This window comes from Nomascus leucogenys, chromosome 12, assembly GCF_006542625.1.
Source record: "Nomascus leucogenys isolate Asia chromosome 12, Asia_NLE_v1, whole genome shotgun sequence".
Taxonomy (NCBI): Eukaryota; Metazoa; Chordata; class Mammalia; order Primates; family Hylobatidae; genus Nomascus; species Nomascus leucogenys.
Genome location: NC_044392.1, coordinates 23,720,984 through 23,733,680, shown reverse-complemented (window position 1 = coordinate 23,733,680; position 12,697 = coordinate 23,720,984). Strand labels below are relative to the sequence as shown.

At 45.2% G+C, this 12,697-nt stretch overlaps 1 long non-coding RNA gene across 2 annotated transcripts in view; it reads right to left on the bottom strand.

The window, feature by feature from the left end:
• Nucleotides 1-12,174, bottom strand: part of LOC100582225 — a 32,512-nt gene extending 20,338 nt beyond the window's left edge. Inside the window, exons 1-5 of one of the 2 annotated variants that reach the window (XR_004032598.1) lie at nt 12,064-12,174; nt 11,861-11,968; nt 8,872-8,968; nt 7,200-7,258; nt 6,521-6,671 (exon numbers count right to left, since the gene is read on the bottom strand). This is a non-coding gene — a long non-coding RNA (uncharacterized LOC100582225). Of the gene's footprint in view, nt 1-6,520; nt 6,672-7,199; nt 7,259-8,871; nt 8,969-11,860; nt 11,969-12,063 lie in introns of those variants that run through there. The other variant, XR_004032599.1, reaches the window with a different exon arrangement.
• Between the last annotated feature and the right edge of the window lie 523 nt (nt 12,175-12,697).

Genomic DNA, 12,697 nt, shown 5'->3' with positions numbered 1-12,697 from the left:
CCAACTAAGAGAGTCTGCAGTCATTTTTTGGATATTTTCCAGATGGGTATTTTGTTTTTGCTATATATAAGCATTTCCTGATTTTCTCTGCTTCTATTCCTTTTCACCCACCCACTCGCTGTTCTCGTTGATGCTGATGCCTACAGGAGAAGTGAACAGCAAAGATGAGAGAGAAGCAAGGCCAGAAGGAAAGCAGAGATCAGGAAAGGTTTCAGCTGTAGCCCACTCTAGACAGACCACCCCATGCACCTGTGGAGAGCCTCCAGGCAGATGTCTCCTCCCACCATGTCGATGGACACATTCACCCCACCCTTGTCCACCAGCTTCCTCACTGCATCCTTCAGGCTGCCCTGACTAGTTCACACTGGACTGCGCACCCCTCTGCATTGCCAGCTTGCACTTCTCATCACTTCCAGCAGCAGCTATATTACCTGCATCAAGAACACAAGATATCTGATTATCCAGAACATGTCCCAAGAAAGGGGCACCCCACCTACCCCATCTCCAGCCAAAGGGTGCTACTCGAGGAAATCATTGTGACCTTGCTGCCCTGGCACTGGCCTTGAGCCCACACATCAGGCCCAACACACAGACCATCCCACTGGCCCCTCCATGCCCTACTAGCCATGAGGTCCACATTTCTAGGAATCCTGGAACCCTAACAAGGATAGCTAGAAGGTGGTTCAAGAGACATTCAGAAAGTCTTCTCAAATTCAAATGAAAGCCACCATTTATTGAGCATCTACTATGAATCAAGCAGTTAAGGATACAAGATGGATCCTTTAGAGCCAAGAAAGCAAGATACAGCAGAGTGATGGGGGAAATAAACAGGGGTCCAGAAATGTAAACAAGAGGTACCCAATCTAAATCTAGAGGATCAAGAAAGAGTTCCTAGAGGGTAAAACATGATTCAATAGAAAGATCTTGAGGTTAGAGAGACCTTAGTCCAAATTCTGGCTTTGCCACTCACTAGCTGTGTTAACCTAGGCAAAATACTTAGTAACAAAACAACATTTTGTTAGTATTTGCCAGTTAACATTCTAAACATTTTACATACATGAATAACTCATTTAATTGTAATAGCCCAATGAAATATACAGTATTATTATCCTTGTTTTATAGATGAAGAAACTGAGGCAAAAGAAGTTAAGTAACTTGTTGCCCAAGGAAGGTCGCACAGCAAATGGGAGACAGCACTGGGGTCCAAACCCAGGTAATTCATCTCCAGAGTCCATGCATCTAACCTCCATACTGCCTGCCAGCTTCTCAAGGTTTCAGTTACCTCATCAGTAAAGTAAGACATTCAAAAAATTATCAGAGGCCAGGCGTGGTGGCTCACGCCTGTAATCCCAGTACTTTGGGAGGCCCAGGTGGGCAGATCACAAGGTCGGGAGTTCAAGACCAGCCTGGCCAATATGGTGAATCCCCCATCTCTACTAAAAATACAAAAATTAGCTGGGCATGGTGGCACACACCTATAGTCCCATCTACTCAGGAGGCTGAAGCAGGAGAATCGCTTGAACCTGGGAAGTGGAGGCTGCAGTGAGCCAAGATGCACCACTGCACTCCAGCCTGGGCGACAGAGCAAGACTCCATCTCAAAAAAAAAAAAAAAAAAAATCAGGGGCTGGGCGCAGTGGCTCACGCCTGTAATCCCAGCACTTTGGGAGGCTAAGGTGGGCGGATCACAAGGTCAGGAGTTCGAGGCCAGCCTGGCCAATATCGTGAAACCCCATCTCTACTAAAAATACAAAAATTAGCTGGGCATGGTGGCGTGTGTCTGTAGTCCCAGCTACTCGGGAGGCTGAGGCAGAATAATTGCTTGAACCTGGGAGGCAGAGGTTGCAGTGAGCCAAGATCTTACCACTGCACTCCAGCCTGGGCAACACAGCAAGACTCCGTTTAAAAAAAAAAAAATTATCTGCAGGCACAAGCTCAAGAGAAATAAAGGAAAAAGAATTAAATGGGACACTGTATACAAAGCACTTGGAAAACAAAGTGTTAGATAAACTGAAGCCGTTGTTACACCACGCAATCATTTATCCTATTTGAACCTCATAAGAACATTACTGAGGAGATATAATTACTCCCAGTTTCCAGACAAAGACGTAGACTCAGAGAGGTAAAGCAATCAACCAGGGTCATCCAGGTTGCAGGTGTTAGAACAATTACTCAAGCCCACTGCTGCGTTACTCCAAAGCCCATGCTTTTCCACTCCATCACCCTAGGAGAAAGCCATACCTAAGGCCCGACACAGATGGCACAGATGGTGGTGAGCCATACTGTGGGGAAGTCTGGGGTTTGGAAGTCTCCAGAAAAGCTGCAAACACTCAAGCATTGCCTAGACGTGCCTCACCATGGGGCAGCACCCACCAGCCCAAGCACTTTAGTCTCAAAGTGAATTTGCAATGAAATACTCCAAGAACACTGGTGCCCTTAAAAGATTCCAAAGTTTCTGATAACTATTCGAAACTGAATGCTTCCCTCAAATATTCCCTGGTGGAACCCTGAAATAGCTGCAGTTCACTGAGGGCTATTAGCACACAGTGCCACAGTGGGCAGGCACTACTCTAGGGTCAGGCACCTGAATTGAATCCCAAGATTCTCACTGGGTCTCCATGGGACCTGCAGTGAACCATCTGCTCTCTTGGTGCCTCGCTTTCTTGATCCGTGAAATAGGGATAATAAACACTTACACACCCATATCCCAGGGGCTCTGTGAGGATCGAGGGTAAGATAATTGCCGCGGAGGCACTTTGGAAGCAATATGAAATGCTGTGGGTTCAAGGTGTAATCAAAATGACCTGTTCCACATAGGTGGCATGGTAACATTTATATTTTGGTTTGCCTTTGTTTAAAATCATTATTGCTGTTCAAGAAAATATAGCTTAGGTTAATTTTAATATATTAATTAAAGTGAGGTTTTCCATCTACTATTTATAACAATTTACAACTATTTAAAACAATTTGTACAATTTTATCTTCCTCGAAATGTTAAATAACCAATAGCTCTAGACAATAAAACCAGTTATAGTCTCTCCCCCAGACAGGAGCTAAAAGCCCATCTTGTTAACATGAAATGTGTTCATATCACTTGAGGAGCCTCCTGGTATCTATGATTACTTTCAGAACTCACATGTCCTTCCCAAATGGAACTTAATAGGAGAAAGGAGAGATGTCCCCTAAAGGAATTCCAGACCAATCCAATTATCTCCAAACCTATACACCCAGCTGCCCTCTGGCTATCCAACTGCATGCTCCACAGGAACCTCACATTCAACACAGCCAAAACCCAACTCACTATTCCTGCCTGTGTTCTCAATCCCAGTAAGATGGCAACTCCATGAGTTAACTTAGTTTGCTCCTTCCCACTCAATGTCTAATAATAACAGGATTCTTTTTAAAGAGATTCTTACTGACATGACCCGCCCTCTAATAGGCACTGCACGTGTAATCTCAATATTCCCACAACAACTCCATGGAGAGAGCATTCTTTTACAAGTGAGAAAACTGACGATATTAAGCTGGAGGCAGAGCTGGAATTTGAACCTACGTCAGGCTAACTTTAAAGTCCTTGTTCTTTAGACTAGAGCAGGATGCTCTCCAGGTACCAAATTATCTATTTTTTTTCCACTTCGGTATCTCTCAATGCATTGTTTCCACTGCCTTGGTTCAGGTGGCCTATCCTAATCCTGGCTCAGATTGCCCCAAGAGCCTGTCCTATTGCTTCCAGACTACCCTTGACCTTTCCCCTATCCCTCATCCCCATGGCTACCAGAGTGAAATTTCCAAATGCAAAAATATCATGTCACTTCCCTATTTTAAATCCTCAACTGCTCTCAATAGCTTCCAATAAATGTTCAAATTCTTCAGCCCCACACAAGGCCCCTCGTGATCTTATCTCTGCCCTCCTCTCTAGAGCCACCTTCCACCATTTCCCCCCAGGTCCCTGGCTCCAGAGATACTATTTGCAATTCTCTGAATGCCTCATGCTTGTTCCTAGTTCTCTATCTTCTAATAAGTCCTCCCACCACTGAAATGGCCTTCACGTCCCTTCTTCCTCTATTCAACTGCTACCAATTCTTTAAAAGTCAGCTTAAATGTCCACCTTCTCCAAGAAATCCTCCTTTTCCAACACTCACAGCCTCAGAAAGATACTTCTGAAGAGACCTAAGTCTTTTTTCATTATTTTATTCATTCATTCATTTAAGAAATAGTTCTTGAGGGCCTACTATGTTCTGGGTACCATGCTAGGTGCAGGACTACAGGAGTGAACCAAAGAGACACTGTCACTGCCTTTATAGGGATTACAGTCCAGTAAGAGGGAGACAATAACCCGATAATGACACAAGTAACCACACTCTGAGCTATGTATTATGAAAGAGAAGTAGAGGGTGCTATGAAATCATATATACAGAGGAGGGAGAGGGGCCTCACCTAGACTGAGGGACAGAGAATACTTCTCTGAAAAAGTGACATTTGAGTTTAAATCTGAACGACAGCTCTGAGAATTACAGGTAGAGAAAATAGCATGTGCAGAAAGCATGAAGTGGGTCAGATCTTGCCAGGGTCTAGTAGCTGGAAGGATGAGTGATTTGCTTCTAGGCCCCCTCCCTAGTCTGTAAGCGAATAGATGGCAAGACCCTGCTCTGGGTTACTTTATATCCCCAGTGCCTTGCACATGATTTTTAATCAATGAATGAATATGTTATTTGAATAAATATATGTTTGAAAACTGGAGTTATGATTTTTTTAAATGGCGACTCTAACATGCAAATACCTTGGCCTGAAGAACATTTGCTGCCACATCACTGCAAGGCCCGTGGCTCCAGCTGCTGCCGTCACTAAAACAACTTCTCTGTGCCAAAGAAAGATGAATGCTACTTCAGAAACCTTCAAAAGTCAATCAGTAATATGATTTCACAAATATTTTAGAAACAGAACACTTTAAAGCAAGAATGTTAGAGGTCGTTTCATTCAAACCTTCATATATATCTGTTCTCCACCCTGTAAGCTTGCAGATGTGACTTCTAGATTAGTGCTAATTTGGTTCAGTTTTGAAGACCTCCCAGGAAAAATATTCCTGAATCTCTCTAGGTAGCCTCTCCCTCATGTCAGTGGCAATCCTTCCTTTGAGCTACCACTCCAATGTATTCTTCAGAAATTCTATCTTAAAATCCTTCTCATATCAGATACTGCCCAATGTTACAAGGTGATGAGCATGTAATGGCCACTGCCCAACTAAACCCACCTCTCTAAAGCAATTCTGAGCCTCAGCTCTCTGAAAAGATCAAGAAGCAGTATGTATGCTCCAGGTAAAGAGTCAAACTTCAGCACCTTTTCTTCTGAAATGTCCCATCTGGCACACTCAACAAGGCCTCACAGAAAAAAAACACCATAGGCCTCTAATAAACTCAGAGTGAAATGGGTTTAAATAAACCAACTATCTACACTTTAATATTTTTTATGAGATCTCCAGGGCAGTCACATTTGAGAGAGGTATTTCTCCAATTCACAATGGCCAAGTTCACAGTCTATCATCTCCTCTCAGACAGAGGGATGTCCTCACGGTCAAAAAACCCCAATCTCAAGTGGCTACCTCCCTTTGGCCTTTCCTCAGCCAAAAGGAAGGGAAGGGAAGGGAAGAGGTGGGGCACGGCCTTGTTGGACACTTCCGATATCAAGAGAAGGGTACTTTCTAGCCTTCTGTCATCTACACAGTCCTTACCCAGGCTGGGTATGGGCCCGATGCTCAACAGCAAAAATCGCAGTGCCATAAGTTACAGGGAGGACAGCAGCTTCTTATAGGAAGATCTTTTCTGGAATCTGCCATAGGTCCTAAAAAAGAGATAACAGCGACTTACGGATTGAGTGTACGTACCTAGTCATAAAGGCTGCTCGGTAAATATTAGGATTTGATTCAATGACTGATTTGCAAAGGGAAACGCTTGCCCATAACCAAGCCCAGTGGAAGTCAAAACTAAGCAAGCTGTAGCAGATTTCAGAACTTGAATGCATCAGACTTCAAAACCCCAAGGCTAGCATCTGGCTCAGGAAGAGGCCAACAGGTAGAGAATGGAACACAGATCACTGTACTGTGACGGGTGAATGGTCCGGTATGTCAGTTTTACCTCAGTAAAGCTGGCGGGGACAATTGTGTACTGTCCACCACCAGGGGGCACCATTCACACCCTGCACAACCATGCTAGACTACCCTGGCTGGCTCCATTCCCAGGGCTATCTCTTTCATAAGCTTTGTGTCCGGGAGAAGCCCATTACATCCAGCTCAATGCCCAAAACCAGTTTTTCTACTAAAACTACCTAGTCCAAATGAACAGCCAGCTCAAGGACTCAGAAAACAAAATGTTGTTATTCATTAAAACACTCAACGCAAACAAAGCTCTGTGCAAAGTGTTGTCACATTAATGAAGAGAAGGAGTTTAACATTTGAAAAAATGAAGTGCTTAGCTGAGAAACAAGACATGACCAAATAAATACAAAGAAAAAGAGGGAGAGGGGAAGACAGGAGTGAGGGATAGGTGGAAATTAAAGAAAAACAAAGGAGAAAAAACATCTTCAACCATTAATCTTGAGTGGTACAGATACCTTCTGGTCAGTGATGCATTCTTCAGCCATACAATCAAAGTTTCTTATGCCAATAACTCTATCTCCCTAAAGGAAACATACCATTAAGGATATGTGCAAATGTATGACCTTGCATTCCTTTTCCTGAGTTAATCAAAAAAGAAAAAAAAAATGCACATCTCTGACTCCATAAGACGCAGGTTGGTCTTAATTATTCAGTTAATGTTTAGTGAATAAAATAATAACTCTCAATACCACCACCAGGTTGTGAAGCCAATTTGAGGGAGCACATTTGAGACGATGAGATAGAGAAAGGGAAAGGTTGATTTGAATTAGAAGCCCAGTCTTAATTACACAAGAGGCTCAAATTCTCTGTCCTTTTGGTTAAAGACTGAGGTGCCGCCTTTTATTCATAATAAAAAGTTTAATGCAGCCAGGAACTTCCAATTACTTCCTTTCCCCAGAAAGAATTTTGTTTCTTACCCTTCTAGTTAGGTTTCCCTTTGGTGTCTGCAGGCAAAAGCCAGTAGAAGCAAGACCCTTTGGCTACAAATGAAGTTAGCAGATTTTTCATAACTACATATACATTGATTCCCTACACTTCAACTAATTTACCTCTTTAACTGTGCTGGCATCTGTGCCTGTCCCCAATACTGTCCCAGAAAACTCCATTCCTAAAAACATACTGTTTAAAGATTAAGTTATCTGTAAAACACAACACCATGGAGATGAGAAAACACTGATCAACAGGCTATTCCAACAGCTTTCACAGCTGATGATTTAGGTGCCCCTCCTCCTCTCCATACGCAGGCAGAGAGGTAAGGTGTTAGACTCAAAGCACAGGAAAGTAAACATAAGATTTCACAATCACAACCTGGGAAGCTATAGCAGTCCCAATCTTACCATGACACAAATGAAAATTTCAAGAATGTGCAAAAGCACAGAGAATCACAGGTACACAGGTACTTTTGACCCTAATCACTGGGACCTCCTATAGCACCCCAATGACAATGTTCATCCTATTTGTTTATCTGTTTTCAAGTCTCTTCTGCTGTACTATAGGGCCCTCAAGGACATGAACTGTGTTTATTCAGACAGTACTTGGCTCAACTTGATGAACTGTTGCTGTCTGCCCTTTCCTCTTTCACCTCTGAAATTTCTGAATTAATGATCATGCTTCCTACTTGAGCTGCCAGGGGAATAACTCAATTGAGTATGACATCTTCCCCCCAACCAGTATTTCAGCAAATATAAACAGAAGGAAATGGTTCTAACTGTCGAGATACAATCAAACACCCTGAAACCAAAACACGGTAACTATTTGCAATCACTCTATCTTTCATAATATATACCTATATAAAATGTACATGTGCTATATACATGCTAAGCTATACTTATATCCCTTTAAATAAATTTCAACAACAAAAATCAGTCACTTGTCCACATGTTCAGGATCTAGAAGTAGATTGGGAACAAAAATCAGACAGAGGGCTGCTAAGAAATCCACACTCTTCTTCTCTCTGATCCTTTGGCATTAGGTTTTTTTGTATGTTTGTTTGTTTGTTTGTTTTGTTTTTGAGACGGAGTCTCACTCTGCTGCCCAGGCTGGAGTGCAGTGGCATGATCTTGGCTCACTGCAACCTCCGCCTTCTAGGTTCAAGCAATTCTCCTGCCTCAGCCTCCCGAGTAGCTGGGACTACAGGCGCACGCCGCCACGCTTGGCTAATTTTTGTATTTTGATAGAGACAGGGTTTCACCATTGTTGCCCAGGCTGGTCTTGAACTCCTGGGCTCAGGCAATCCGCCCCCCTCAGCCTCGCAGAGTGCTAGGATTACAGGCATGAGTCACCATGCCCGGCCTGGCATTAGGTTTTATTGGGAATGTGTCTGTGAGGCTGAAAGTTTTAGCTGCAAACAGATGTCTGTGATCCTTCAGTGAAGAAACAAAATTGGGGCAATATCCAGCAAGGAAAGGGAATGAATCACTAGGACCAATGATAATTGTGGTAAAAATTCATTTGTTCATTTCTTCATTTTTAGAGTATTTATTGAGCACCTACTAAGAGCCATGTACAATGCTAAGCTGGGGGAATATAATGTTGATCAAGACAGGCATAGACTTTGCCCTCATGGGGCTCACAATCTAGTGATCCCAATACACAGTGAGATGGACACATCTAACTGAACCATCACTGATGGCAGGCAAACACCTGAGACCAAGGGCATGATTCTGAAAACTCCCTGTATCTTTTTTTCCTGAAGCAGTCACTTGGTCTCCCCATACTCACCAGGTGTGAAGGGAAGATGGGGCCTTTCCTGATATTGACCACGGCAGATCACAATATCACCAAAGTTAACTCCACAGAAATGGACATCAACTCTGACCTACAAAAGAAATAGAGCAGCAAAGCAGAACAGTACACATCCATGGAGACAATGTTCATTCAATCATACCAAAATAGTTACCGAATGACAACGACATGCCAGGTACTAAAGTAAGAGCCGGCACACACTCATGGGTAAGGTCTCTGCCTTCATGAAGCTAAAGTATAGGAGGGAAAACAGATATTAACCAGATAATAATGAAAATACATATATTAAGTTATAACTCCAGTACCAAGCATTAATGACAAAAATATATGGTGCTATGAAAGCACATAATGGAAGGATTTGACCACTTAGGGAAGTCAGGAAAAGCGTTCCTAAGTAAGCAACACTTTGAACTAACAACTAAGAGTTAACTCTTCAAAATAGGAGGCAAAAGGCTTGGCACAGACAAAAGCAATGGCATGTACAAAGACACTACAGTGGGGACACAAGAGACTTTGAAGCCTTACTGAGGATTTTTTTTTTTTTTTTTTTTTGAAACGGACTATTGCACTGTTGCCCAGGATGGAGTGCAGTGGCATGATCTCGGCTCACTGCAACCTCTGCCTCCCCGGTTCAAGCAATTCTCCTGCCTCAGCCTCCCAAATAGCTGGGATTAGAGGCATGCACCACCACGCCCAGCTAATTTTTTTTGTATTTTTAGTAGAGACGGGGTTTCACCATATTAGCCAGGCTGGTCTCGAACTCCTGACCTTGTGATCCGCCTGCCTCAGCCTCCCAAAGTGCTGGGATTACAGGCATGAGCCACCGCATCTGGCCTCCTTACTGAGGATCTTAATTTTCATACTAGGAACAATGGGAAGTCATTAATGAGTTTTAAACAGAAGGGTAAAATGATCAGCTGTTTGGGGAATCTGCAATCCTTTACCCTAGTCCCAGATCCCCAGCCTCTACGTTTTGTGATAGTGCCATAGCTGAGGCAGACCTACAGCAGTGTAGCCAGCAATTTCTCCAGGCCTTGTAAGCCCACGGTTCTCAAAATGTGGCCCCAGACCACCAGCATCAGTATCACCTGGCACAGGCCAGGCACAATGGCTCATGCCTGTAATCCCAGCACTTCAGGAGGCCAAAGCAGGAGAATCACTTGAGCCCAGGAGTTCGAGACTAGCCTGGGCAACCATCTCCATAAAAATAAAAATTAAAAAATTAGCCAGGAATGGTGGCATGTGCCAGTGGTCTCAGCTACTTGGGAGACTGGGGTGGGAGAACTGCTTGAGCCTGGGAGGTCAAGGTTGCAGTGAGCCATGATCATGCCACTGCACTCCACCCTGAGTGACAGAGTGAGACCCTATCTCAAAAAAAAAATGAAATTCAAATTATCAAGCCCCATCCCAGACCTACTAAATCAGAAACTCTGAAGACAAAACCTAGCATTCTGTTTTAACAAGCCCCAAGACCAGGGGTTCCCAATCACGGGGCCACAGACCGGTAGGCTCTCAGGAATCCAGCTGCACAGCAAGAGGTGAGCAGACAAAGCAAGCATACTGCCCAGCTCTGCCTCCTGTCAGATCAGTGGCGGCATCAGATTCTCATAGAAGTGCGAACCCTATTGTGAACTACACAGGCAAGGGATCTAGGTTGCGCACTCCTTATGAGAATCTAATACCTGAGGATCTGAGGTGGAACAGTTTCATTCCAAAACCATCCCCTCCAACCCCAACAGTCCATGGAAAAACTGTCTTCCACAGAACTGGTCCCTGGTGCCAAAAAGGTTGCGGACCGCTGTGCTAGACAACCACTGTCTTAAACCAACACATCCCAACAGGGGTTGGAATTACTGGAAGAAATGAAAGCTGAGACACCAAAGGGATGATATTGATTTGTTTGTACGGAGGTGGCCATATTGATGAGAAGACATTTTTATCTACAAAATTTATTCATTCAACAATTTTTTAAGCCTCTGCCACATGCCAGGAACCATTTTAGACTTAAGGGATTTAGAAGTGAGTAAAACAAACATAGTCACAGTTCTCATGGGCTAATTCCTTACAATGCAATGTCTAGGACAAATAACAGAACAAAGGAGCCCAGCCCTCAGCCTGGACACATTCTGTGCAGGACACATCAGTTATTGACAAGCACACATAGGGCACACATGTGTTCTCCAGCCACTCCACCTAGATTTAAGGAAGATTTGAGGGTGAATGTCGTTCAGCATGTGAATCCCAGGAAGTAGATCGGCTGCCATCATGTGCTCATTCAAATAATCCGTGTTAGCCATGTTAGTTAACAGGCTCCACGCTGGTAACACTTCAGGGCTATAGCTGCCTTTCTCCCTCTCCCTGGCGGTCTCCAACACTGAGGCCCACTGCCTGCTTCACGCCGTCTGAGGTTCTCATCTCCACACCAGATGACAGTGTTACCAGAGTGGTCCAATAGGCAGGGCCAAAGTGATGTCCACATTTCAGTGGACCAGCTGCCCACATCCCTAAACGAACCCCATCCCAAATCTCTGCAATATACCAGAGGCGTATGTTCACATGGAAACACGGGGGTTACCGGGCTGGTTTCAGGGAGGCAGAGGCCGAATAATTCGATTCCGGCACTGAGGTGGAAGGAAGCAAAGGACGAGGTCCATGTACCTGTGTTAAACCAATAACTTGCACATACGAAGTCGTGTGCAAATCAGAATTCTCTGTTTCTAAGGCAACAGCTCTGAGCATTGAAAAAGATGCCTATAGGCGTGTTTTGGGGGAACAATCTTCCTTTAGCACTTTAGACCTTGGAAAGGGCTTCAACCCCCTAGCTAGCTCAGGACGAAGTTGCCCTCCAGACTCTCGGTCGCCCCCTCACTTGGGAACTGGGAACTTGATTCAAGAAGGAAGCCTGCGGGGAGTGTGTGGTGACGGGGAGAAGGAGAGTGTAGAAGGGGATAAGCCAGCCCCCTACCTCGTGAGGCCTGACGGGGCGGGGGCCACCTCTTCAATGGTCAGGGGCTTCTTCAGCTCTGCGCAAATCGCGGCGTGGTAGTGCCGGCCGCTGCTCTGTCCGGCTCTCCTGCAACACAGAACAAGGGTAGGGTCAGTCGGACAGCCCCGCCGGGGGCACCCCGGGACTGCCTTGCGGGGCTCAGGGAGGAGTCGGGGTTGCACCTGCAGACCCACGCCCGAGGGAGGCACTGCCTGCAGAGCACCGCCGCCAAGGCCAGGCCGAGCGAGGGGGGAGGGGGAGTGGCCAGAGCGCGGCAGGAAGAGCCGGACAGCGCCGCCCAACCCCGGGAGAGCGGAAGGGCGGCCTGCGAGGCCTCCTGGCGATGCGCCCCGGCAGCCACGACCCAACCCTGGCGGGGCAGCTCCGGCCCAGTGCACCCGGCTTCTACGGCCGGCCGCGGAGCCCAAACGACCGCGCGAGCCCCCTGTTGGGCCTCTCTGGAGGTGGAGCCGGCTGGAAGAAAGAAAGAATAAAGGAAAACACCAGGAAACGGAATTAGACTACCCGAGATTGGCATTTTTGTAACAAATTTGGGGGACTTTTTTTTTTATAGTTTCAACTTTTATTTTAGATTTAGGGGCTACATGTGCAGATGTGACCTGGGTATATTGCGTGATGCTAAGGTTCAGGGTACGAATCATCTCGTCACTTCGGTGCTGAACATAGTACCCAATAGTTTTTCAACCCTTGCGCCCCTCAAAATTGGGAGACTTTTTAAACCACACTTGGCGATATTTAAATAGTGGTTCTTGGCTGGGTGGTTCACGCCTGTAATCCCAGCACTTTGGGAGGCCA